This window comes from Rattus norvegicus, chromosome 3, assembly GCF_036323735.1.
Source record: "Rattus norvegicus strain BN/NHsdMcwi chromosome 3, GRCr8, whole genome shotgun sequence".
NCBI classification, from domain to species: domain Eukaryota; kingdom Metazoa; phylum Chordata; class Mammalia; order Rodentia; family Muridae; genus Rattus; species Rattus norvegicus.
Window position 1 is genome coordinate 143,520,738 of NC_086021.1, and position 26,785 is coordinate 143,547,522.

Below are 26,785 nucleotides of genomic sequence, written 5' to 3' on the forward strand. Positions count from 1 at the left end.
ATTTTACTTAAGAGTGCAAAGAGATATCCTGCCAGTTTCTAAAAGTAAACGTTTTCCTTATGTATCTAAACTGACCCCATATTCAACATTGACTCATTAAAAGTTTCCTTTAAACCCAGAGACTACTTTTTTCTTCTTAAGAGCATTGTATATAGTTAACTACCTGAATGGCAGAAAAATCCGTATGTGTCTATCTACCAAGTCCTTAATTTATTGTTGCCCTTCCCCCGAGAGCAGTTTTCATCAGTACTGGCTGAAGCAAGTTCTGACAAAAATAACTTGGAATGCACATTTTCTGACAAATCAATTTAGGTGATAAATCTGTGCTTTCTACTGTGTTTCTAATGGTATCTGACACCATTATTTAAATATTAATGATGTTCTCAGAGGCTGCTTCTGCCTCCATCTGCATATTCATGTCTTATGTCACATGAAGTAGAGAAGTATGGGTAATGGTCACCATTCTCCCCCCACCCCCGCTATTTTAAGCCCCAGTAGAATAGAAGGAAATACCAATTAATCTCCTCTTGAATCTTGTTATGTGTTTGAGTGGGCCATAAATCCTATAGAACAAAGACCCACAGTTTATGTAAGGTTTGTATCTTCAGCCTCAAGTGAAAGCTCAGGATTCTACCGCAGGAGAGAAGCTCCTAAGCTGAATCTCTTCTCCCTTCCTGTGTGCATCCTGCCTGTCTGAAGATTTTCCGAAGGTCCCAACCATCTCGAAGCTTTCCTAATTGCTATAAATCAGAATCCCCTTGCCCTCTTTAGGATATCCTGTGTTGGCGTACATGCCTTCTGGCATCATTCTTCAGGGTAGGTAGTGACGGTTACTTATCCTCTAATTATTGTCTGTAGTAGCTCTGAGTTAGATGTTGTATACACTACTGCCTCTCTGCCGCCTCAGTGACACTTGTAAAATCCTGTGAGGGCCTTGTCTTAACTTCTTGCTTTCTTTGTTCCTCACTTTTACTTGTGTAGTGTGTTGGAGAATGACCTTTTTAGTACCAACTGTTGGCCAGATGTAGCAATACAGAGAGAAGCCACTTGTCTTTGTAAATGAGATAAGCCCGATTTCTTCTACCAACTTGCCTTGAGGATAGAATTAACAGAAGGATTATATCAAAGTGGTTTTTTTTTAAAAGTTTTCCTTTTCTCCTTATTTTTTTAAAACTTATTTCCATGTGTCTGGCCATGTTTCAGTAATAGCCTTAACATTTAGCACTTTAATAATCCCTTCCAGCTGCGGGAACACAGTGAGTTTTCTAAAATAAATTCCAGAATGTTTTATAGAGCTGACTGGCTACATTGGTGATTTAGAGCGTAAGAAAAATCTGACACTTAGATTCAGCTTCCCCACAACTTGGGACAGGTGATGGAGGACACTTGCTTGCAGAACATCCAGCTCAGAAATCTAAGCACCCCATCCACAGCTGAGCCCTTGGTATTTTAGGAGAGGAAAACTGAGTCAGGGAAAGCCATCATACTGATTTATCTGTCCTTTGTTCCTTGGTTGGTATGAATCATATGAGGGGCTAACCCAATAAAGGAAACAGCTCACAGCAGTTAGTGCTTAGGGCGTGCTTTCTTGGGTCTGCCCTGTGACTAGTTTCCAGTTTTATACCAACAGATGTAACTCATCGTCTAGTAAATGAGACAACCCAGCAAAGCACAGACAGATGTTCTCCTGGGGTACAATGCGCTTCAGTTCAACCCAGCATCTGTAAAACTCCTGTATCAGTTTGCTATTGATGCTGTAAGAAATTGTCATAAACTGGATGGTTAGCGTTCTGAGCTTGATAGAGGAGCTCTTGGGAGGCAGGCCAATGGATGTGCTTGCTGGGGGTTATCACAAATGAAGAAATGGTTATCAAAGCATCTCTCTCTCTCTCTCTCCAATATCGAAAATAGAACTGTGATGCGTTTTGAAAAAGCCTGCAAGCCCCGGTGCCACACCATACAAAGTTTACAAACCTCTGAGATGACTAGAGGGCAGTGGGCTGCAAATGAGGGCAGCCGAGCGTATTAGTTACGGTTCTCCGCGCTAAGATCAAATACCTGACCGGAGGCCCCTTAGAGAGGAAGGGTTTACTTTGGCTCCCTGTGGGAGAGAATACAGCGCTTCATGCCAGGGAAGCTGTGGGGGGCAGGAGGGTGTAGTACCTGGTTGTGTTGCATCCACAGTGGAGAACGAGAGCAGGGACAACAAATGTGGCCTGGCTAAGAAACCTTCTAGTACATCCCAGTGACCTTCTTCCTCCTGGAAGATCTCACCTAAAGCCAAACCACGCCTGGGGACAAGTGTTCACCACTGAAACTATGGGTGATATTTTACATTCAAACTGTAATACCGAAGAAAAGCAGCCATATGACCATATGGTTCAAAGAGCATCATCGGAGTCCAGGGACTAAATGAAGAAGCCAATTCGGATGGAGCTAGCGGCTACGTGACCCGGTGGAGACCTCCTTATGTACCGTTGTGACACTGAGAAGAAGGGGAAGCATTTCAGGTAGGGGGAACAGCGACATGTTGTAGAGGAGAGTGACTCATCCTGTGTCTGGGGTGTGAAATGGAAAACCGGGGAAGGTTTAGGGGAAAAGTGGCGGGGAACAGGAAAGCTGAGTAATACAGTCTGAATCCAACCGTGTGAAATGCTGTCTCTGCTCGACAGTGTTCCTGGACGCTGGGAATGAAACATATGGCCAGGAGATTGGTTTTACAGCCTTTATCTTAACGGTGTGACGACTGCTTCAGACACGGCTGCTGATGGGAGTCAGACGGCAGGCAGAGCCTCTGTGAGTAGCCTGAGCCAGGGTCAGAGTGTTGGTATAAATTTCAGTGACTCATCTCTTGGGTCTAAAATAGCAGCACGCTGAGGGGCAGAGTGTATTCAAGGGAGGAAGTCTTTTTGACACCTTCTCCCTGAAAGCAAAGTTCGAACTAGTATGTATAATTGAGCGTCTCAAGCTGGTGTAGGGAAGGGGGCACCAATAAATATGAGAGGGAAGTGGGAGGCGAGCTTGCATTACAAGCACAGACAGCGTTTCGAGATGAGAGAAGAAATTCTGATTTTATTTTACAGGCTCTCAAAAATGGCCTTAGGCATACCCTTGGGCACAATCAAATACACCGTAATAGGGAGCAGAGAAGGACTGAGACTTCATGACTTTGCTCTCCTGTTATTTTACTTCTGTATGTAATTAAGCTGCCCGAGGTCTGCTTGCCCTTCTCCTGTTTTAGACCTGAAAGGTATCCCTTTACAAAATTGTCCATCCGATTAGGACCAACGTTGTCCTGTCTTGTCAAAACATTTTATGTCCCGAGTGAAAGCGTCGTGTGCTTTTGAAGACAAAATGGGTTAAAGACACATTTGATTTGAGATCACCATCTATGAACATAAGACTCAAAGGAGCTTCTCATCACTAGCTAGAGGTGGGAGTAAATAGGGTGGATTCTGGTCTGGCCACCAGAGAGACTATGGGGCCATTTAATGAGGTGAGTATCAGGAGTACGAAGGGGTAGGCAGAGAATAATAATCTCCCAAAGGCACTCAGTCCAGATCTCTAGAATTTGCATATATCACTCTAAAAAAAAAGGATTTTACAGGAACACTTAACCTTCCCAATGCTGCAACCCTTTAATACAGTTCATGTTATGATGGCCCCAACTATAAAATCATCCTCATTACTATTTCATAATTTTTCTGCTATTAGGGGTCATAATGTAAATATCTGCATTTTCTGACGGTTTTAGGTAACCCATGACAGGGTCATTCGGCCCCTTAAAGCAGTGACGACCGACCCACAGATTAAGAACCACTGGCTTAAGGTCAAAGACGTAGAGATGGAGATGGTACTTTTCTGGATAGTATGAGTGATGTGTCCCTTAGGAGTTTTTAAACAGTAAACATCCTTAGCTGATCATTTCAAGAGAGACAGAGAGAGGGGTTGTCGAAGGAAAAAAAATCAAAACTCATCACTGCTGCTTTGAAGATGAAAGAACTCATGGCAGAGAGCTCAGGGATGTGAGAAGACACTAGAAATGGAGTGCCGGGGAGACAGGTGACCTTTCAACCCCAAAGGAAGGAAGGAAGGAAGGAAGCTCTCTTTGGCACCTTGTGTGTGGTTTTTGTTAGAGCAGCCCTAGGAAATGAATTCAGCAGATCTCCACAGCTTCCCCTTTTCCTTCTAAAGTACCAGGGGTCAAACTTGGGCCGTGTTTATTGCTGGACCTAAGCCTGAAGCCCACCTCAGGTGTGCCCAGCTCTCTCCATGAGGGGAGGGTTGTGTTAGATGGGGTAGCTGATACTATTAGATGAATCAAATAGTCTGCTTGAGGACAGTCCCCTTAAGTAAATGCTTACTTTAAGTGGGTATCAGAAAACTGCTACGAAGGAACATTTCATATCATTTTCTTTTGCTCTCAGTTATTTGCACTTCTGTGTCCTCTTCCTCAAACTTTGGAGTTAGAATAAATGGTCAGGTTCCTTTCAGCATGAAAATTCTTAGATAAAATGAAACCCACATAACAGTCTACTTGCCAATTCCTACAGTTCTCCCGGGGGAGTTGGGGAAGTGAAGACAGCCATAGTCAAGAGTCATTAGTAAACAAAGACGTGTTCCTCACCGGGAAGCACAGGTGCAGTGCTTCAGCCGCCTCCTTTGAGACTCCAACTTCTTGAATGCGAGACAGAAATGAGCATATGCTTTGGAACCTCAGTGCTGAAATCTTCCGTCTGCATCAATAAAAGTGAAATAGAAGGTTCTGGACAGAGCCATGTATTCTCAAAAACAATCGTGTGGCCTAAATATCCATCCTCATAAAAACCCCTGTCTTATTTTCATAATGGTTGATTATCTAAAATGATGTTCACTGTTTTCAGAGGTGTTTTTTTTTTTTTTAACGAGCACTTGTAACTTGGTCAGAGATTTAAATCTCACAAGCAGAATTAGCCTCTCGATGAAGAAAGGCTTCCATTATAATACTGATGATACTGTTTGAATTTGGAACATGAGGAATCTGCTAAGAAATAATTACATGTGGTTACTCTACAGATAAATGCCCAAGGAACTCAGTTCTTTTTTATTTTTTCGGAGCTGAGGACCGAACCTAGGGCCTTGAGCTTGCTAGGCAAGTGCTCTGCCACTGAGCTAAATCCCCAACCCCAGGAACTCAGTTCTTTAGGGTGATCTCTTGCCTAGGGCATCAAGCAAAACTCTTTTGCATAGGGTGAATTTTTTAAATATGGTTGCTTTCTCTAGTACAAATGTGGATAGCATAGAGCCTCTGAAAAATAGACTACATCTACTCTTGCCACATGGACTGTGTGGATCTGTTCAGTGCTGTCAGCTCACCCTGCGGTGGGAGATCGCATTGATATTTGTTCTCCCTTCCAAGGACTCGAGGTGCAAATTTGGCAAGAAAAAGTGTCTACATCTGTCCTAAGAATTATCCCATTAAAAGAGAGTTTGGAAGGTGATTCCATGCGGATCATCTGCTGCTAAAATCTTGTTCCAACACCATCAAGCCCTTGGGCAATAATTGAACAAATATCCTTGAACTTGTTATGGACACACACTTGCCAAACACCGTGGTGAGACTAGTAGAGATCACAAGTCTGCTATGACTGTGACACGTTAGCCTCATGGCCCATATGCTACATCTAATCCTGTTGTTGGAGCACTCCTTTGAAAATTATGACCTTGACTATAATTTGGATAATTGGCCAAGGTGAGGCCTCCAGAGTTGAGTAAACAGTTGCCTTTTGTAGAGGGCCTTGAGTGGAGCAAATAGCATTCCGTAACACTGCTGTAGTTGTTTTTAAAACATCGGTGCTAACCTGAGGAATTTCTGCAGTCAGACTATAGATGCCATGACCTGTCTGCCCTGAGAAACTCTGGTGCCAAACATCATTTTTTCTTGCCATCTTGATTACTAGTCAATGTATATCATAGAGTAATTCTTGAAGATGTTGCTAATTCAATACTATTTCCCCACTGACTAACTGTACCCTTCTACCCACTGTCATGCCTTCAGATCTTTCTCCCAGTCCCACTTAAGACTATGGTAACAAAATTCTGTCGAATGTATGTGTAAAGGACCCATATTTATATTCGCAGCTGTAGAGGTCAGGGTTCCTACAGATCAGGTGTTCGGTTTCAGTCTTCTTCCTGGTTTGCAGATTTGTCCGCTTGCTGACTCTCCACATAGCAACAGAGTTATAACGAAGAAGCAAGGGGAGACTCACTCATGTCCCTTTTCTTTTTAATAGGGGCATTAGTTCTGCAGTGACACTTATGTTCTCATAACTCCCAAGAGTCCTACTGCCAAGGTCAAAATCAGAACTTGGGCTTCACTCTATGAATTTGGGATGACACAGTCCATCTCACTGTCACACTAGGACAAGCTAAGAGAAATCACTTTCCTGTAGTGTCTTAGTATAATACTTATACATTGTCCTAAAGATTCCCTTTATCTTTATTCTTTTGATAAAGATGAACAAGTCAATATTACATGGGTTTGAGAGTTTTAGGTCTTGGGATGACATTTATAATGATTTTGGATACATAAAAACAGAACTGAGTGATATAATCTAAAGCTGGTGCTGGCAACAGCAATAGGGCTGATCATATATATATATATATATATATATATATATATATATATATATATACATGTATATGTGTGTGTGTGTGTGTGTGTGTGTGTGTGTGTTTGTGTGTACTCCTTCCACAGAGTATCTCACTCATGGCATGGCCCATGGGAATGTCCAAAGTTTAAGTTTGTGTAAATGAATCCATTGTTACCTGGGGCAGTTTTACAGATGTAATATTATCATTTTGAAAAATTGGGGTTTAAAAAGCCAATTGCATTTGGACTCCATCCTTGTAGCTAGATGGCAGCTTTTGGTTTAACCACTTAAATAAAGTATGTAAGGGATAAAGTGTTCTTTTCCATCCTCAGGAGACCAATCACCTGCATTTAGCCCCCTTATAATTGAAATAAGTCTTTGAAGTTGATTCGCTCGAGTCTACCCATCATGCCTGGCTGAAGTGCCTAAGGAGATGTATTTTTCATTTTTGTCTGAAAGTGAAGCCTGGTAAAAATTTGCCTGCTCATCCACCATGAGCACCCCACTTCTGAGGGCCTGGGCACGCGTTAATTATTATGGAGAGCTTGCTTGTAGTGTTTATTCAGTGCAGAGCTGGGCAGTATAATGTCTTCTCCAGTGATCAGAATCTTGTGATAGAGGGAAAGAGACATTCCTTTCTGACCACATGTAGAATAGAAGAAAGATACGTTAGAATTAGAATTTTAGAATGTATTTTCATTGGAAAAATAATGGATTTCACTATATTTTTATACATAAAAATTAAAATAATTTGGTCATAGGCACTTCTCTGTTACCCTCTCTTGCCTCTTCCACTGGCCCCTTCTTCTACCCTAATAGTCCGACTTCTATCATCATATGTTATGTGTATATTTATAAGTGTAGATGGCCCCTAAGAACCAGAGCTTCCAGGGACTAAACCACTACCCAAAGACTATACATGGACTGACTCTGGACTCTAACTGCATATGTAGCAGAGAATAGCCTTGTTGGGGCACCAGTGGAAGGGGAAGCCTTTGGTCCTGCCAAGGTTGGACCCCCAGTGCAGGGGAATGTCAGGGGATGGTAAGGTGGGTGGATGGGGGGAACACCTTTATGGGGGAGGGTGAGGGGATGGGGGGGCTTATGGATTGGAAACCAGGAAAGGGAATAACATTTGAAATGTAAATAAAGAAATATATCTAATAAGAAATAATATTTCAAAAACAAGTGTAGATGCTACGTATATCAGAAAAGCCAAGTTTTGTCTTCTTGAATCTGGCTTATTTTGTTTAACACCATGATTTACTGTTCCATCCATTTTCTTGTAAAGGAAATTATTTCATACACTATGGCTAAATAAGTCTTTGCTGAGTTAGTTCTTAAGGTGTTAAACTTTGCGGAAGTTAATCTTGAGAGCAGAATGGAAGACTGTTAAGCTAGAGATGTCTGGATAGGAAGCCAGTCCACTTGACTTTAGCTTTTCACTTCTCCCGTGTGCAGTTGCATTTAGAGAGCGATGAGTAAGATTATATGTTTTTATAAATGATTTTTGTTAATATTGTGTGTAGATGTTTAAAATTTTTCACAGGAAAAATAGAATTAGTCAAAATGGGATTTAACTTTTTGTCCATGTGTCATGAAGAATATTGTTTTCTTTCTTTTTTTTTTTTCGGAGCTGGGGATCGAACCCAGGGCCTTGCGCTTGCTAGGCAAGCGCTCTATCACTGAGCTAAATCCCCAACCCCAAGAATATTGTTTTCATTCCAGACTGGATAGATAGATTACTGGTCCATTCTGATACACTATGGAAATCTTGGCTTAAGTCTTCTGAAATTGCCATTTTTCCTAGGTCACAAGGATTGATTATTAATCACGTTGTACCTATTTATTTGTGTGTGTGTGTGTGTGTGTGTGTGTGTGTGTGTGTGTGTGTGTGTGTGTGTACACCTTCAGGCTTACTGGAGGCTAGTGGGATCCTCTAAGAAAAGTTATTAAATTAGGTCTGATGAGATAGCTTAGTGGGTAAAAATGCTTGAGAGTCAAGCATGAGGACCTGAGTTCTGAGGTCTGGTAACTATGTAAAAAGCCAGGTATGTTGGTTTATGTGTCCATAATCCCAGTGCTGAGGAGATAGAAACAGGAGCATTCTAGGGCTTACTGGCCAGCAGATCTAAATGAACCACCAGGTTGGCCCATCTTGATTTGATGAACCACTGGAGACAGTTCATTGAGAGATTGTCTCAAAAAATAAGATGAATAGCACATTGACAACATGCTTGTGAACATGCATATAACAAAGACGTACGTATTACTAAAATAATAAAAACATCTATTAATAAAAACAGCCAAACCAAATCTGTAGTGTATAACTGTAAATGAATAAACTACCGTCCCTTTTCTATCATTTCTGCAAGCTCAGACTTTCGATTTATGAATTTCCTTTTAAAAGTCAACATTGCTTAAAAAATATCTAAAGCCACCAGAATGTGTCAGAGTCCGGGAAGTGTTAAAGCAGTCGTGCAGCTGAGGTTGCAAGGCATCCTGTCCTATGTTCAGTTGAACTCGAGGTGGTTTTCCTTCACCTACAGAAGCACTTTCCTTATTCTTCTAGAGGCCTGACTGGCATGGTGGACACCACCAGGTCATGATGCCTCTGAAGGGGCTGTATTTCAGAAGCCACTGTGGATGCTATGTGGATGGTTCAATTGATAATAGTACTTACTATCACCATAGATTCCACATTGTGTTCTGAAATTTAAATTTATTAAAAAAGGAACCATCTGAAGTTTATAATCTGCCATTGTACCTCAGCTCAAAACCAGAAATGTATAGAACTGTGATGATTCAGAACCAAAGATGACTTCCTAATAAATAAAGCATTAGCACTGATCTATGGGTGCCAGGTAATTTTGTGTATTTCTTGTTGTATACATACAGTGTGGCACTAAAAGTTCGGTTTCCATTAATAAGTGAAGCAAACGCTGTGCAACTGCCCATCTTAATTTGGATATGTCTGCTCTGTTGCGTAGTACTCTAGATTTGCTATGGCCACAGAACCACACATATGTGCAACTTGCTGACGATGAGGCCTCAGCTTTTGTGTGGACAAACCTCCTTGGGCATTTAGCCTCTTAAATATCAGCTGCTAAATACAAACCCAGTGTTTGTGATGGATTATATTTCCTAGAACTTTTATTTTTTTATAAGCTTATTGAAATTTAGCAAAGTTTTATTCTTCAGTGCTGCTGAAACTCATCCTTAACTCCTGCCTTTCTCTCATACCATGTATGCTGTGTTATTAATTCTGTCCAGTGTACCCACACCACATATGTTGTGTTATTAATTCTGTCCAGTGTACCCACACCACATATGTTGTGTTGTTAATTCTGTCCAGTGTACCTACAGCATGTATGCTGTGTCATAAAGTCTGTCCAGTGCCCCATACCATGTATGCTGTGTCCACTTTGCTTTCAAATGGACCCACCTTTTCCTATCACTGTTTTGGTCTGCGTGGGGTTCTCTGCTCTCCTTCATCTGGGTTTTGATCTGTACTTTTGGTTTCTTCTACCACCTGGCTGCCTGCTCCCCATTTAGCACCCAGAACCACCTGCTCATTATAATCCAGATCCTGTGCATCCTACCCCAGGGATCCTGTAGGCCCTCCTTGCACTTTCACTCTGTCATGAGTTTAAAGTCATGAAACAGTAGACCGCTTGCCTAGCATGTGTGAGATGAGGTTATATCCCTAGCACTGTGTCGACGCGCAGGGGCTAAATCCTCTGCCTTGGCCTTCCCCATCCCACTCATTACACTGATGTCCCTGTCCTCATCTTAGGCTTTCTCTGTTCATCTCCTATCAAAATGACTTCCTTTCTGTTTCTGGATGACACTGTGATGCTCTCACTTCAAGGGCTTATTTCACCTCAAAGTCTTTGCTTAATCGTATACTCCTTATAATTATCCTGCCCTGTCCTCAACTTAAAAACATTTTTTAATATAACATCATTTTTCAACTTACTAATTACCTTTTGTTTCCTGTCAACTGTCTCCTCCCACTTTAAACCATAAGGATCATAGTGGGACTTATGGGTATGTTCCATGCTCTCCAAAGGTGCTCAGGGCACAATAGGAACTCTGCAAATGTCCGTTGAGTAAATGCTACTGCATGGGGCATGGATGGATGGATAGAGCTCTATTGTCCATTGACCTCAAGTACCTATTGATTTAAGATGTGCTGTAAGATTTAACACATCTTAAAGCCATTTGACAATATTTTGGATCCAGACATCACAATTTACATGTCTAATGGGGTAAGATTAAAAGTAAAGTTAAAAAAAAAGAAAACCTATTTGCCATAACCTGTTCTGGTTGTTTTGTTCTGTAAATGACAGATAGACTCTGCCAACCTATTCTAAAAATCTCCTTCTGAGTTTTAGACATTTTTAAGTGGGGTGAGGCTCTGTGCAGGAAAGGGCCATTCTAACATTTATAGAGAAATACTCCCGTACCTTTGAGTCTACTTGTCTGAAACTAGCTGATAAACCAGGTGAAAAATGTTGGGCATTGTCATGTTATGGAAAGATTTCCACTGAGCTCATTTCTGTGACTTCTTTCCCTGACTATTTGTGTGGGTGTGGGAAAGCGCCAGCAGCCTTTCCTGTGCCAGGTGAGCCGCTGTCTCCCTCCTGTTTCCTACAGATAGCTAAGCTCTTTGCAGACCAAGCCCTGTTCTCTTGGCCATGTCTGTCCTCCATAGGATAACACAGTTGTCTTACGCTTCTCTTCTTTGCCTGCTTCCTTGGACCGTCTCTTGACTGTGCTGCCCACTAAGGCAAGGTAGGATGATCCAGAGAAATATCCTGAGCCTTGCTGTCTTCTGAGCTTTCTGTCTGTCCTTTTAGGTCAAGCTGTAACAGTTGAATCAGGCATGTGAAAGCCCGTGCTCTACCCTCAGCAGCCCATTGGCTCACTTCTTGCCATTGCCCCACTATGACCCTCGTTCCAGTCAAATGAGAAAACTTACCACTCCCAAACACAACCATGTTACCTCTCTCTCTTTAGTAACACTGGGCTTCCACATCGGGATTCCCTGCTTCAGTGTCGTTTGCTGTCCCGCTCAAGATTTCTGTTGCTCTGTTCATATTTCTTTTTTAATATTCCAAACCATGTGCCTTGCTTCTGTTTTTTTTTCTCTCTGTTCCTGATTATATCAACAACACAGCTATTTAAATTTCCATGTCAGACTATAAACCCTCAGAGGGCAATGGCTGTGTCTTTCCATTGTTTTATCTGACCCATGTATAAGCCATTGTTATTAGGCCCATAAATATTTTAGACCCACAGAATGTTACTTACTAGAGGAAATCTGGAGCGGCAACAACAATGAAAATAAAGCAGCAAAAAAAGGTCAGACAGCACAGTTTCTAGCATGGTTTTGATTTTTAAACATTTCCCTATTTAGCTTCTCAAAGTTTGAGCTTTCCATCACTGTAGAGTGGGTTTAGTTTGGAATAGGTAGTTACTGTAGACAAACAGCCTCTGGAAATTTCACCCTTTACCTGCATGGATTTGACTAAAAGATCCTTCAAAGGATGGAAGGCCAGGTTCTTCTTTAATACCCGTTTATATTTTTTATGATAGCATTAAGGGGTGCTTTTGGGAATTTTTCTTTGGTCTCTCTTTGATATCAAATTAATTCTGAATACAAGCCTAATAAGAAATCTAAAGACAGACTCTTTCAGATGAAACCTGGCAGCTTTCTCTCAAACACATCTTGGGTACATCTCAAAGACAGCATTATTACATTTATTCATGCATTTCACTAAGTATTTCTAGAACAGAAGAGCCCCGCCTATACTCGTTACTTTCCTATTGAGGTGACAAAGTGCCATGACTAAAAACTCGGGAGAGGTTTATTCCTGCTTAGCTGGTAGTCCATTATTCAGGGAATTAAGGGCAGAAACTGAGGGTAGGAGCTGATGCAGAGGGCATGGAGGAGTGTTCCCCTGGCTTGTCCTCTTGCCTTGCTCAGCCAGCTTTGTTGTAGCATCTAGGACCTGGGGTGGGGGACATTGCTCCCAGACCCCAACTCTCAATACTATTCCTTTGAGCACTAAGCCGCAACTCTAGTTTTGAAAGGAACATTGGATCCTTGTCAAACACCTACCCCTCTGTACCACCTCAAGCTGTGACAACTAACAATGTCTCTACATTATTACCAGATGTCTGCTGAGGTGCAAAATCTCGCTAAGTTGAGAACCATTGATTTAAATCAAAGTAATGACTTTGATACTTGGAGGAGCTAGTTCATTTTCACAAGAGTTCTCTGGCTGCTATGCTGGTAATAAATAGAAAGAGAAGGAGGGTAGAGACGGGGACTTAGCCTAGATGGAAGATGCGGGAGACTCCAGACGGGTTGTAGGGTGCTCAGAGTTTGGAAATTTGGAATAACAAAGCATTCCGATTTTCTAACGGACTGGATACCAGGCAGGGTTGAAAACAGCTACTAGGTAGAAATCTAGCTACAGATGGTCTAGGAAGGAAATATGCAGGTTTGGTATTCAGGGGGTATAAATTTGGTCTGAACATGTTGTATTGAGATCTCTGACTATTCTGCTTTTTTTCCCCACTTTGATGCTAGTAGGCCACTAATGCTCATGGAGTCCGGTTAACTGCCCTGATTCATGCAGCCTGTAGAGAGTAAAGCCAAGCCACTAAGCTTTTAGAAGCCCCCAAAGACAAGGATATTACAGTATTTTCCATCCTTCAGAAGCTAATTTGGTAATTTTGTATGAAATGAAACTCTGATAAATACATTTCAAATGAAAAAAGTAATTTCATTTGCATTTTATAGCTGAAAATATGTGTGAACCTTAAGGAGGAGTCTGGGCCATTAAACAAAATCACCGGAGATGGCGCTTAAGCTGTGTGTGCCTCCAAAATTTGAAGCTCAACTGATTTTTCAACATATTAAGAAGTGTTGATAAGTTTCGAGGGTGAGTCTCTCACAAGTGGGATTCATCAGCTTATCAAAGGGCTTAAAGCATCTATGCCTTATTCTGGTGCTTCTGGCATGAGAGGACACACTGTTCTAGGCCTCGTTTGGAAGCTGAGGTTGGGCCTTAACCAGTACCAAATCTGTGGGCCCTTTGATCTTAGGCTTAGTCTCCAGCACGCTAAGAACTAGATGTCTGCAATGGGTAAATCACAATGCTGTAGAATCTCATTTCAGCAGCGTGGAGAAACATGCACAATCAACAGACAGGGTTTGTGGCTCAGTTGGCTTAGTTAAGCACTCGTTTGCTGTGTCTCTGACTGACCCTGTTCTCATTCAGTCAGACCACTTGTCTGTCAAGTCAGAGCTCTGTGGCAGTTTGTGTTTGGGAACACATCTCAGGGTGCTCCGTGGCATCTATAACACACAATTATGGCTTGCTTTCCCCGATTCCCATTGCATGAATTAATTAAACATCATACCAGGTGATGCTAAATCAATTTCCTGTGGAGGTCAGGTCTGTATGTATGTTCCTAAAACATGAATATCCTTGGAATTCGGGGTAACACTGGCAGGCAGTTTCCCCCTCCTTCACTTATATGCCAAACTCTTCTAAGTTTTAGCTCTCCCCTGGGCCATTACTGTGAATATGTTTTCTTGAAATAGATCCTGAGTCTTTTGATATCCTCCCCCATCTAAAAGTTTACCCTCTGTCTCTGAGTTATGCAATTGTGTGCTTAAACTGGTGACTCAATAATGTAACTGCAGCCCTAGTGTCGGCAGAGTGAGCCACTAAGGAGTCAGCAGGGAGCTGGGCACGATGAATGACTCCATGGGACTTTGTGAAGGTGATAGGAGCCAAGAGGCTAGAAATAGCTGTCTGCCGGCCTCTTTGCACTTACGTTGTGCCCAGTCATAACCTTATGATGTCATAACCTACCCTAAGAGAACATTGCTATCTCTGTTCTCTAAAAATAATTGATGCCAACAAAGATGTCTTTGGAGGCCTTTGATAGTTTATCTTTGATGGTTCCTTCCATTGCCAACTTCATAGGTGTGTGACCCCTGCAATTGCACAAGGTCCTGAACAGAGAAGGGCCCTGTGGTTTATACTCTGCTGTTACCATCTTGAAATTATTAACGATACAGGCACCCGTTCTAATTGTATTTTTACCCCAAAATGAGCTGGTCCTAATTGTAAGAGCTAGCCTTAGCACAGATTTCAGAGTTTCTATGAGAAGCCAAGAGAAGTCCTAGTGTTTTGCATCTAGAGGGCATATAGGAACTACTTGTAATGATATACTAAGTTTAAGTTTAGTTGAACCATTGACTTAAAAGAAGAAGGATACTTCCAAGTGGAAGGTCAACTCTGGATATCAGGAGAAGAGGAAGTAATGGACCTTGTTCTTTTTAAAGGAGGCTGATTGGATCCTAGCCCTCTCCCCACATCTTTGCTCTAGGATGCTGATTCATGAACAATCAAAGGGAAACCTGGAGTGGCAACAAGAGTTACTAGATGGTCCATAAAATAAGCTTTTGGGTAAGACACAGTATGCTTGCTCAGCAGTGTTGTCCAGGTGTAAATTAACTGTTTTCCTTTATTCTTGCAATGAATATTAATTGACTTCCTACTATTGCTGAATCCTGCATGGTAATGGAAGGATTAACATGACATAGTTCCTGCCCTTGGAACAGAGCCAACAGGGCGTGGGGCTTCTACAAGTGTTGATGGTTGCTAGATGTGAGGCTTGGTTGTACAATATACATTTTAACTTCATTTTCCTCTTTCGGGAAATATTCTCTGTGCCAAGGTTATTGGGCAATGTTTTCCCTGCCAATATTAATGACTCTATGATAGTCAGAAGCAGCAAATCTGGGAGGTGACAGTGTTATTTAATATTTTAGCAAAATGGTAAATTCTGAAATATTCAGGACAGACCTTAAGGCTGTGGAAAAGGACTCTGAAAACATGAGTTCAAAATATATAATCTCTCAACTATGCAAAGTATAAGGATGCAATGTGAATTGAAAGATACTAGGGAAAAAGATAAAGAGATTAAGGGAGTGGTGACTTCAGGGAGGGATCCCACCCAGCTAAGGTTATTGTTTGTTCTCACAAGGCAGATAGATTCCTGAGTTCAAGGTCAGCCTGGGACAGAGTGAAGTTAGGTCCACTCTGTGAGGTCAGGTGTAGTGGAAATGGTAATTTTTAGGACAGTATCTCACTCAGCTAGCTTATTGTCTGTGCTTACAATGGCAGGTAAATTTCTGAATTCAATTGCTATGTTAAAAATTGTACTTGCTGTCTTTTCTAAGAACCAAGGGGCTAAGGTCACAGTATGCTGATTCATGGAATAATCAAAGGGAAACCTAGAGTGGACGATTGAATTGATATGTAAATAAAAGACTGGGCTTTTTGTCTCTGTGATTTGAGCTATCTAAATGAACTGTCTGGTGCTCTTCAGATAGCTGCAAAATGCAGGCCATCATCTTGTACCCACGCTTTTGACTTCTGGTTGTGTTTTTTGTTTGTTCGGGGTTTTTTTGTTGTTGTTGTTATTTTTTTTTTGTTGTTGTTCTTAAACACCCCTTCCTCAGTAACCCCTCACCAATCCACAGCTGATTCTTGGCATGCTATATGTGGTAGACTCTGAAGAGGTGGGGAAGGATGCAATTTAATCTCAGTCCCCTGTGCAGTACACTTCAGGACAAAGATTTGCTGACAACTCCAGGCAATGCTGGTGGCGAGTAATTCCACACAAAGAAATGAAGGAAGTTCCAAATGGTATATTTTATAGAAATTACCACTTATGTGCAGCTAGAGCCCAATCCCATATCCCTCTGAGGACATTAGGAAGACATGTGAAGCACACATTGGGACTGCCCCACAGGACTGCGTGAGGTTGATTCATTACTATTGACTCTAGTCAGTTTTGGGGGAAGAGCATCTCAGGGCTGGTTGAAGTTCACTGTCCTACGTAAGGATGGAACAGGTACAGGGGATGTGCCTTTGACAGGACTCCGAGCATGTGCACTAGAAAGTCAAGCATGAGTATGAGTTTAGTGCATGCTAAAGGGCAAGGGCAGGGAAGAGTAGCAGAGGTTCGGGCTTCCAGTTTGGATAAATTGATAGGTGAGGCCTTTCTAAAGAGCTATGACTTAAGCAAATACTTGATGGGGTGCAGATTGGAGAATGTAGCTCTGTGTAAAAATACTTGCTTGGCATGCCTGTGTCCGGTCCCATGCATGCAAACAAAGATGCATATGTACACATATACAAACATACATAATTTAAAAAGACTGGATCTAGGCATTCTGTAAGAAAGTGTAATAGGCAAAAGACAGATAGCTCATGATCTTTTGAAGTATGCGTTTATGGAAAAGGTTGTGGTAGTACCAGGGCACACTTTGTTGTTACTGGGATAAGTTTTCATCAGTAATCTACGTTTTCTTAGTTATCAGTCTCTAGCAGTGAGAACATTAAAGCTTTCGAAAGGAAAGCCATCTTGCTTTTTCCAACTGTAGAGAACAGCTTCCACTCCTCCTTATACAGGAGCCTTGTCTTCAGTGGCAGCTGTCTGTCACGATCCTGACATGTTCATGTTCATCCGCTGCTAACCTGGTGTTTCTTCTTGTTCCTAAACAACTGCATGTGGAAAGGAGTTACTGCTGGCTCATGAGATGGCCAGAAAATGTAGTGTCATGAAGTCAGGACCTGTGTCCATCCACAGGACCCTCATCATGGAAGAAGAGAACTGAACCCTTTGGCTTCTGTGCACATCTGTAGCCTTCACAAGGTTCTATAATAAAGGCTGAGAAAACTGCTTCAGTTGGTGCTGTGAAAGAACAGAAGCCTTTCCACCTTAGAAACAAACACGAAGGGTATCGTTTGATGATGAAATGGCTCCAACGTGACTCACTTTGTCTAATTAATATATAAATGCTTCCATGAAAATATTGACATTTTATGTATGTATTTTCCAGTCCCCCAAAATCCAAGCCCACTGCTGAATGCTAAATTCTAGAATTCTTCTTTACTTTCTGTAAAACATTTCAGAAGCTTGAAAATCAATGGTGTTTTTAATATTTCTTTGTTTCAGTTCAAACCGACCCCATAACTTAAAAAGCCTATGGCTCCTGTAAGACTCACACTTCAGTGGTCACAAAGGAATGTGCATTGGTCTTATCAAGGGGAGATGATTTTTTTCCTGTTTGCTCACTGGGCAGTTGCTTCCTGTGCTCTTTGCACTCACAGCCCTGCTGTAGGAGCTCCTTCTCTGTGGTGTAGCCAGCAGGGTACATTCCGACCCTTTGTTTCACTAAGAGAAGTGACAACAGGAGACTAAGACCACCTAAAACAAGCACTTTGTTCTGGGAACTTTGTCGGTTTCATTCCATTTGCGATGGTCTGAATGAGATGGGCCCCATAGTCTGCATGTGCTTGGCACCCAGCTGGAGCCACTGTCTGGGAGGCCTAGGAATGGTGACCTTACTGAAGGAACTATGTCACCGGAGGTGGGCTTTGAGAGTCTAGAGCCTGGCATGAATACAAGTATGCTCTCTCTGCTTCCTGATTGTGACTGCATATGTGAGCTCTCAGTTCGCTGCTTCGGCCGCTATGCCTACCTGCAAACACCCTTCCCAAATGTGATGGCGCTAGACTCCTGTCCCCCTGGAACTGTGAGCTCCATGTAAACCATTGCTTCATAAATTGCCTTGGTCATTTTTTTATTACAGCAATAGAAAAGTAATTGATATACCAGGTTTTTGCTAAAAAATGATTTAAAATAAAATATCATTCTTAGTAAAAATGGGAGTTAAAAGAAAAATTGCTGTTTTGGTCAATTACCTGATTATTTTAAAGTCACTTGTGTCTTATGGTCAGACATGAGGTTCTGGAGACCGCACGTACTTCATACTCCACATTCTAACAGTCTTCTAGATTGTGCTGCTATGTCTTGTCCAGGGTGTCCCCTTTCAGGAGTAGGGGCTCTGTGATGTTTAACCTTATACGCTATCACCACCGGTCTAAGGAGTGCCCACAAGCTGGTAAAACACTGTTTTTGGGTGTGTTGGTGAGATCGTTTCTGGAGGTAGTTAGCATTTGAGCAGGTAGGCTGAGACCTGACTCTCATCCTCACCTTTATGGATAGCATTTGAGGGCTGAGAAGAAGAGTGGAAGGAGGGTACATGGTGTCTCTGTGAGCTGAGACATTAATCTTGCCCTGCCCTTGGATTTCACCACTTGTGACTCTTGGGCTTTCAGATAACACTCCTGACTTGGTTCTCAGGTCTCTGAACTTGGAATGGGTCGCATCACCGAGATGTCAGGTTTATCAGCTTGTAGCAGGCAGACTGGACTTTTTCTTATGCATAACCATGTGAGTCAGCTAGTTTATATCTTTCTGATTCTATATGTTTTAGTCTCTTCCCCCACCCATGTACCCAGAGATGGTGGTGGTGGTGGTAGTAGTGATGATGATGATGATGATGATGATGATGATGATGACGAGGACGACGATGATGACGACGACGACGATGATGATGTTTTTCTAGAGAACCTCACCTAATAGGGTCTTGCAAAAGTTGTTTTGTATCATCTTTTTGAACTGTGGATACAAAATTGTCTTGGAAGAGAGATTGACTGCTGTGGAAGGCAAGGAGATTGCATTCTTTTTTTTTTTAAAGATAAAATTAGCCTAAATGTATTTATAATGCACATAAGCATTTTCTTAAATTTTTTCTTCTCCCTTTATTTTCCTGTCTCCTTCTTATCTTGTTCCTCCCCTCCTGGTTTTCCTTTTTTCTTCTTTTAAGATTATATTAAAGGCAGGTTTATTGGGAGGCTGCTCTCGGGTGGGTGAGTTTACTGGGCTCAAGGACCAATGCCAGGGATGTCACTATGGGGAAGTGCAGGTGGTAGGAGAGAGAAGGAGAGAAAGGCATATGCACACAGAGAGAAGAGAAGAGAGGAGAGGAGAGGGGAGGGGAGGAGAGAAAGGCATATGCACACAGAGAGAAGAGAAGAGAGGAGAGGAGAGGGGAGGGGAGAGGAGGGGAGGGGAGAGGAGAGCGAAGGGAGGAGGGGAGAGGAGAGGAGAGCGAAGAGGAGAGGGGAGGAGAGAAGAGGAGAGGGGAGGAGGGGAGAGGGGAGGAGAGGAGGGGAGAGGGGAGGAGAGAAGAGGAGAGGGGAGGGGAGGGGAGAGGAGGGGAGAGGAGAGGGGAGGGGAGAGGAGGGGAGAGGAGAGGAGAGCGAAGAGAGGAGAGGAGAGCGAAGAGAGGAGGGGAGAGTGGAGGAGGGGAGAGGGGAGGAGGGGAGAGGGGAGGAGGGGAGGAGAGGGGAGGGGAGGAGAGGGGAGGGGAGGGGAGGAGAGGAGAGGAGAGGAGAGGAGGGGAGAGGAGAGGAGAGCGAAGAGAGGAGGGTGAGGGGAGGAGAGGAGGGGAGAGGGGAGGAGAGGAGAGGGGAGGGGAGGGGAGGAGAGGAGAGGAGAGGAGAGGAGAGGAGAGGAGGGGAGAGGAGAGGAGAGCGAAGAGAGGAGGGGAGAGGGGAGGAGAGGAGGGGAGAGGGGAGGAGAGGAGAGGAGAGGGGAGGAGAGAAGAGGAGAGGAGAGGGGAGGGGAGGAGAGAAGAGAGAAGAGGAGAGGGGAGGGGAGGAGAGAAGAGAGGAGAGGAGAGGGGAGGGGAGAGGAGAGGAGAGAAGAGAAGAGAAGAGGAGAGAGGAGAGCCCTTGTGGTTTCTTAAGACAAGGCCTTATTCCCAGGGTGGTCTCAAACTTGGTAAGTAGATGGAAATGACCTTGGTCCTCCTGCCTCTGCCTCTTAAATGCTGTGATTCCACATTGTGTTCTCCCAGAGACAGCAGGCTGTCTTCTGAGGATCCTGTGAAGTAGGACTTGTGCAGAGGGAAGAAGCTCTTGGCATTTCTGCTTTGTTTTGAGGAACCATAAGCTATTTTTTCCTCCCAAACTCACAGTTGTTCAGTAAAGTTTATCTCAAATTTCAAAGATTCATAAGAAAATGAACTTTTTTTGTTTTTGTTTTAAGCTAGTAGAAAGGATGACTTTAGACTGCAAAGAGAAATTGCTAAGCCTCACTTAGTTCGTGTACAAAACAAAACATGGCTCTCGCTTTCTTGAACACTTATGTTTCTAAATGAATAAAGTATTATTTAGTGTTCAGAATCCAACATTTTTTAAATATACCATTGTTAGTTTTAAACAGTGAGGCTCTTCATGTTCAGGAAGAGATTGCAGAAGAAATTCAGGTAATTATAGAGGCAAGCAGAGCAGCCTTCTCCTAAGCAACAGACTATGAGACAGGAACAGAGGCCTGGAATAGCAGTGGTCCCTGCAGAGAACTCTTTTGTGTAGGCAGAGTCCAAAAGCAATTGAAACAAGTTTGCACTAATAACTTTGGGGACCCAAGTGCCCTCTGAATCAAATAGGAGGACCAGTGCACTGGTGATCTCTAATTTGCAATTAAAATGACTGTTGACTATGCAGATGCACGTGCCTTACAGGACCTTGTAATATGGGTGGTAGTCTGTGAACTTGATCTCTAGATCAAGATTGCTCCCTGCCATCACATTAGTACTTGAGTATTGTTTTCCTTGTAGCATATGTTCCTTGATGAGTAAAGTAGGATTTGGTGTTCAGAATCCAGCATTTGGGGGGGAAATTCACAAATAAAAACACAATGGCCATTGTTACTCAAGCAAAGGTCATGGAACATGCTAGTCAAAAATTCTCCTGGGACCTATGCAGTTTATTGGCACCTTTCAATACTAGTGTCCCAAGGCTGGCAGTGTCTAACATAATATTAAGTAGGTAAAATGTTGGTAATTGGAGGTGTTATTTTAGAAAGTACATTGAAGTGTAGTTCATGATTTGATTTCAAGATTAGAGCTGTGGCTCTGCTTTGAATTTAATCTTAAGCCTCATAAGGTAGATAGAGCCACAAAGGTGTTGTAGGGAATAGAAGGTGTTAAAGAAAGACTCTCGAATAGTAAGGAAAGCAGTGAGGTAATATTTACCACAAGTATGCTGAAGCAGTTTACTTACTGAATTCCTGGCACATTGAGGCGTTATGATGGGCTGCCGGAATCAGAGGAAAGTTGGTTAGGTTACCTACCATAAGAGCTAAAGAATTCCTAGGTGCTTTCAAGGTCTTGAGAACTCCATGCTTCTCTCCAACTCTCTTCTTTCAGTCACCTTGTAACTGGGACTTGGCTGGGTTGTTACCACAGCTCAATGGCTACCTGCTTATTAGTTCTTAAGCTATATCATGTCCCATGTTACAGCCATCACTTGCATGTGGTCATTTGGCATTCATAATGAAGCCAGTTTACCTTTAGATGTGATTCCAGGTTAAAGTGCACCCCTGATTTCCGGCTTTGTATGAAAAAATAAACATAAAACCTCATTAGTAATTTTTATATTTCATATTTAATACTTATCCAGTTAGTATTTTTAGATATATTGGACTAAGGAGAATTAAAATATATTCTTTTTACTTTTTTTCCTTTTTTAATGTTGTAAATAAAAATTTAAATATATACATGGCTCACATTATACTTCTGTTGGTCACCCTTTGTCTAGAGTACCATGGTATCTCTTCATAGAACTTTCCCATAGAAAGTGAATTATCAGAGTTCTCAGTCATAATCAGGAATAAAAACAAAACCTTATACTGGCTCAAAAGTGCTTGCTTTTTCGAAGTCTGTTGTCCTTTATTGTATGAGCGAGTTTAAGATTGAATACTTCTGGTTCATGTAGTAGGGCTCTACAGGTGTTGGAGCAGTATCAAGGTTTTACATGGTCTTTATTCAGCTTTCTCTTTCTCTTGAACATATATACATATACATTTATATATTTACTTACAAAATTTATTCTTTCTTCATTGCAGACAACATTGCAAATGCCACTGATTTTCTCTGACTGCATTGAAAACTTAACCTGTTGTAAATTAATATGAACAGTGTACAATTACTAGTGAGTACCTTCTAAAATCTGCTCTAAAGACAAAGTTAAGCGGTAAATAACATAAAACAGATATTATTATAATTAATATTTCAACAATTCCTATAATATTGGAAAAACAAAATAAGATAAAAATAGGTTTCACACCTGAATCACATGTCTTATATTTATACTATAAACCTGATTCTTTTTGGAACCTCTACAATGTGGTTTGGATTTGTGTATCTTCTTGGAGAAACTATGTTTTTCAAATATGTCTTTCCATATTATATAACACATTGTTCTCAGATATTTTGCATCAAACAAAAATGGATGTTAGGTAGATCCCCACATTATTCAACTTTCCCTTGTTGTATAAGATATTTCTTTTAAGTTACCTGCTGACAATTATGTAAAAAGCATACCTTTATCTAAGGAATACTTGTTTCTGAAATATATTACCTTAGTTTAATACAAATACGATAAACGCATACCGAAACAAAGGGAAAATCACAGAGTGCACCTTCGGTCAATATTTATCTTGCTATAATAATAAAAGAAAGAGAGAAGGTTTTGCATTAATTAAATGGTTTATAATTACTGGCTTTTGGTGAAGGAGGGGAGTCAACAAAGTCAATTGATTCTTCCTGGTTCTGAGTTGTCAGGGAATTATTGAAAGGAAACTGTGGTCCTATTTCTGTAGCAGAACTAATGTGAAGGGAGAACGGCAAATTAAATAAGGTCAAGATGATTTAGCCAGCAGCGCCAGTCTCCAGAATGATTGCACGTACAATGCACCTAACTGGAGGGCTTTGTGCTATTAAACAGAGTTCTGCTTTTCAGCTTGGAATGGATACTGCCCTGTGCCTGAGTAGTCATGTTAATGAGCTACTTTGGGGTGCTCATTTGTCTTCTGGTATCTCCTTTCTACAGATGAGGGTAATTAACACTACACTTTAATCTTGAGCAATAGTGGGGCCAGTGTGTTGGTAAAGTAAAATACAAGTATAGGCTATGAGTTATTAGACTAGTAAATCAAAATTTGAATTAACATATTATTTTTCCTGAAGGCCACCATTTGAAAATAGTAGAAGGTTATTTTGAACCTCGTTCAGCCTTTCATGACTTCTCAGCTGTGATGGTGCAATCATGTGCTTTCCGGGTTTTTGGGGGTTACCTTAGATATGGTAGGTCTGTTCTCTTACTTGGTAGAGGGTGAGATAGGACGATGTAGTGGACTTACGGATTCATGTTGCTTACTGATAACGTCCTTTAATGTTAAAACATCCCAAAATGTCAGAACTTTATGTTTGCTCCTTTTTTTGCTTTAAGGTTTGCTTTGATACACCCCAGAATTATAAACAGGGAAGTACACTGGGCCTGTTTTGAGAAAAGCAAAGTATGATAATATATGTCCTTACCCTTCTGCTATGCTCCAGCCCATCCTTCAGTAGTGGGAAGTTTTAGTTATTCATTTATTCATTCATTCGTTCACCAAGCACTTACATAGCACTGTTGCGTGGGTAGGAACACCGTGAAAAGTAGATTTGAGGATAGGCCTAAAGGACAATATTTTAGATATTTGATTCCAAATGGATTCGTTTAGTGTCACATCCCTAATGCAGTCCCAAGAACTACATTAGCAGGGAACTAGCGAATCTGGATATCAGATTACAAGGACCCAGAGGTCTAAAGATAAATCATCCCTCCTGTGCAGTAGTGGCACATGTGTTATGAAAGTAACCAATTACCTGCTTTCTGTTTTGTTTTGTTTTTATTGAATTTAAGGCCGTTCCATGAAGTGGAATCCCATACCCGATACTGTTAATGAGTCTAAGAATCTGACACTGTAGGTCATGGGCTGTAGTTGAAAAACTACTACTGTTATTCTACAGAAATGACCACAGCAATAAAACGACACCTAATACACATTGCTATACCCATAGATCATCACCTCTTAACAGAGAAACCTCTTGCAGTAGATGGTAATTAACAGAAATCTACAACTGAACAGAATGCAGACAATCAGAGACTTTGGAGCACAAAACCCTAAATGGGATGCCTGTCTTCTACCATATCCCTTAAGACTCAGTCATATATTAAGAGAAAGAAGTGGAAAGATTATAAGAGCCAGAGGAGGTGGAAACAGTGGTTTCCACACACAACAGGGCTGATGCACATATCGACTCATAGAGACTGTTATAGCATGCACAAGTCGTCAGAAGTTTGAACCAGGGAAATCCCTGCACAGAGAAGGGAAAGTTGGTGCAAAGTCCCATCCCTAGCTAATAAGCTATTTGCAATCAATAGCTACTGAGATAATGAAAATCAGTTTTCTTCAAGAGAATGACACTGAGCAACCACACTCCAGGCAGGCCTCATGCTCAGGAGTCATGGGCCAGCATGACCAGGACTCTGCGGTCAGAGTGTGTGTGTGTGTGTGTGTGTGTGTGTGTGTGTGTGTGTGTGTGTGTGTGTCTGTGTGTGTGTGTCTGTGTGTGTGTCTGTGTCTGTGTGTGTGTCTGTGTGTGTGTGTCTGTGTGTGTGTCTGTGTCTGTGTGTGTGTCTGTGTGTGTGTATGTGTGTGTGTGTCTGTGTGTGTGTCTGTGTGTGTGTGTCTGTGTGTGTGTGTCTGTGTCTGTGTGTGTGTCTGTGTGTGTGTGTCTGTGTGTGTGTGTCTGTGTGTGTCTGTGTGTGTCTGTGTGTGTGTGTGTCTGTGTGTGTGTCTGTGTGTGTGTCTGTGTGTGTGTCTGTGTGTGTGTGTGTGTGTGTGTGTCACACACTAATATTTGTTTTGTTCTTTTTAAGAGAAAGAAAGACCAGTAAGTTGATGGGTGGGAGGAGATTTGGGAAGAATTGAGGGAGGAAAAATTACATGGTCAAATATGCTGCATGGAAAAAATTAAAACAATGAACAGACATTATTCAGCACCATTGATAATTATGTTTTTTCTGGCCCTTCAAAATAATATGGATTTCGGGTTGGGGATTTAGCTCAGTGGTAGAGCGCTTGCCTAGCAAGTGGAAGGCCCTGGGTTCGGTCCCCAGCTCCGAAAAAAAAGAAAAAAGAAAAAAAATAATATGGATTTCTTCACAAACATTGTTTGCTACCTTACAGCGCTTGATTAACTTCATAAAAATGTTTTTAACTATTAATAATTTTATTTTTTAAATTACCTGTGTGTGGGTATGTGAACATGAGTGCAGGTGCCCATGGAATCCAGAGATGTCAGGCACACTGGCTCTGGAGTTAGAGTAGTGAGCTGCCTGGAATGGGCACTGGCACTGAGCTCACATCCTTAATCCTGTAGCCATCTCTTTGGCCCCACAAAGAATTGTTTTCATCTCCACAGCCTCCTTAACTTTCGGAGAGAAAAAGAATAAAAATCTGTATTCTGAAGTGTATCTCTTCCCATGTTTGTTATTTCAAACCATTTATACAGAGTATACAACTTTTGAAATTATAATTTACTTCTTGTGTGTCTTATCTATTCCTGTATGGTGGTTCTTGTTCTTGGCTGCATTAATCTTCACCATTTACATTTCAATCATGCTGTTTATCCATTGTTAACCCATTCATCTGGATAATTCAGGTCAAGTTCAACCTACGGCAGCCCATAGGGAGCATTATACCAAAGTCATTAAGGGCAGAAGAAGGGAAATGACATTCTGATTTCGATCTTTATTCAGATCCCTCTTCCTCGTTGATACAGAAAATGTTCTAGGACTTAGTTATTGAAAGTGGCGGTCTGGCTTCTTACCTTCTTCCATTTCTATTTTGCAAAGATGAGATGCCCCTCCTCGAGCTGGTCTCTGGATTCCAGCTCCTTACAGATGCACTTTAAACTGTTTGCTGCTTTTCACACTGCATTGCCCTTTCAGACTTTTCTTGCTACTTTTCAGCTTTGAAGTAGCTTCTGCTTCTTACCATCCACATTCAGTCCAGGAACCAGTCCTGATGTCTGTGTTCAGACCAAGAAGTGAACCTACAACTTTTCAGATGGTGGGCCATAGCTACTACTGACCAAACCACTTGAGTCTTCTGGGCTCTCTTAGTAGCTGGCTGATTGCTGCACTGCAACCATTCTCAAGCTGCCTCAAAGTAGCCCTTTAAATCTTAGGTCAAATCATAGAACTGTGCAGTTGAAAGCATGGATGGCTCCCTATTTAACAGAGCCAGTGGCCCCCTTCCATGCCATGGCTTTAACCTTTCTGCTTTTATACCTTCCTTTGTGTGGATCT

At 41.8% G+C, this 26,785-nt stretch overlaps 1 protein-coding gene across 21 annotated transcripts in view; it reads left to right on the forward strand.

Annotated features, from left to right (window-relative positions):
- Positions 1–26,785, forward strand: part of Plcb4 (phospholipase C, beta 4) — a 369,409-nt gene that overhangs the window by 115,017 nt on the left and 227,607 nt on the right. For 2 of the 21 annotated variants that reach the window (XM_039104319.2, XM_063283130.1), the window contains exon 1: positions 2,673–2,796. The exons of the other annotated variants lie outside the window; for them this stretch is intronic. The gene's annotated coding sequence lies outside the window, so the exon portion shown is untranslated. Of the gene's footprint in view, positions 1–2,672; positions 2,797–26,785 lie in introns of those variants that run through there. 21 annotated transcript variants of the gene reach the window in all.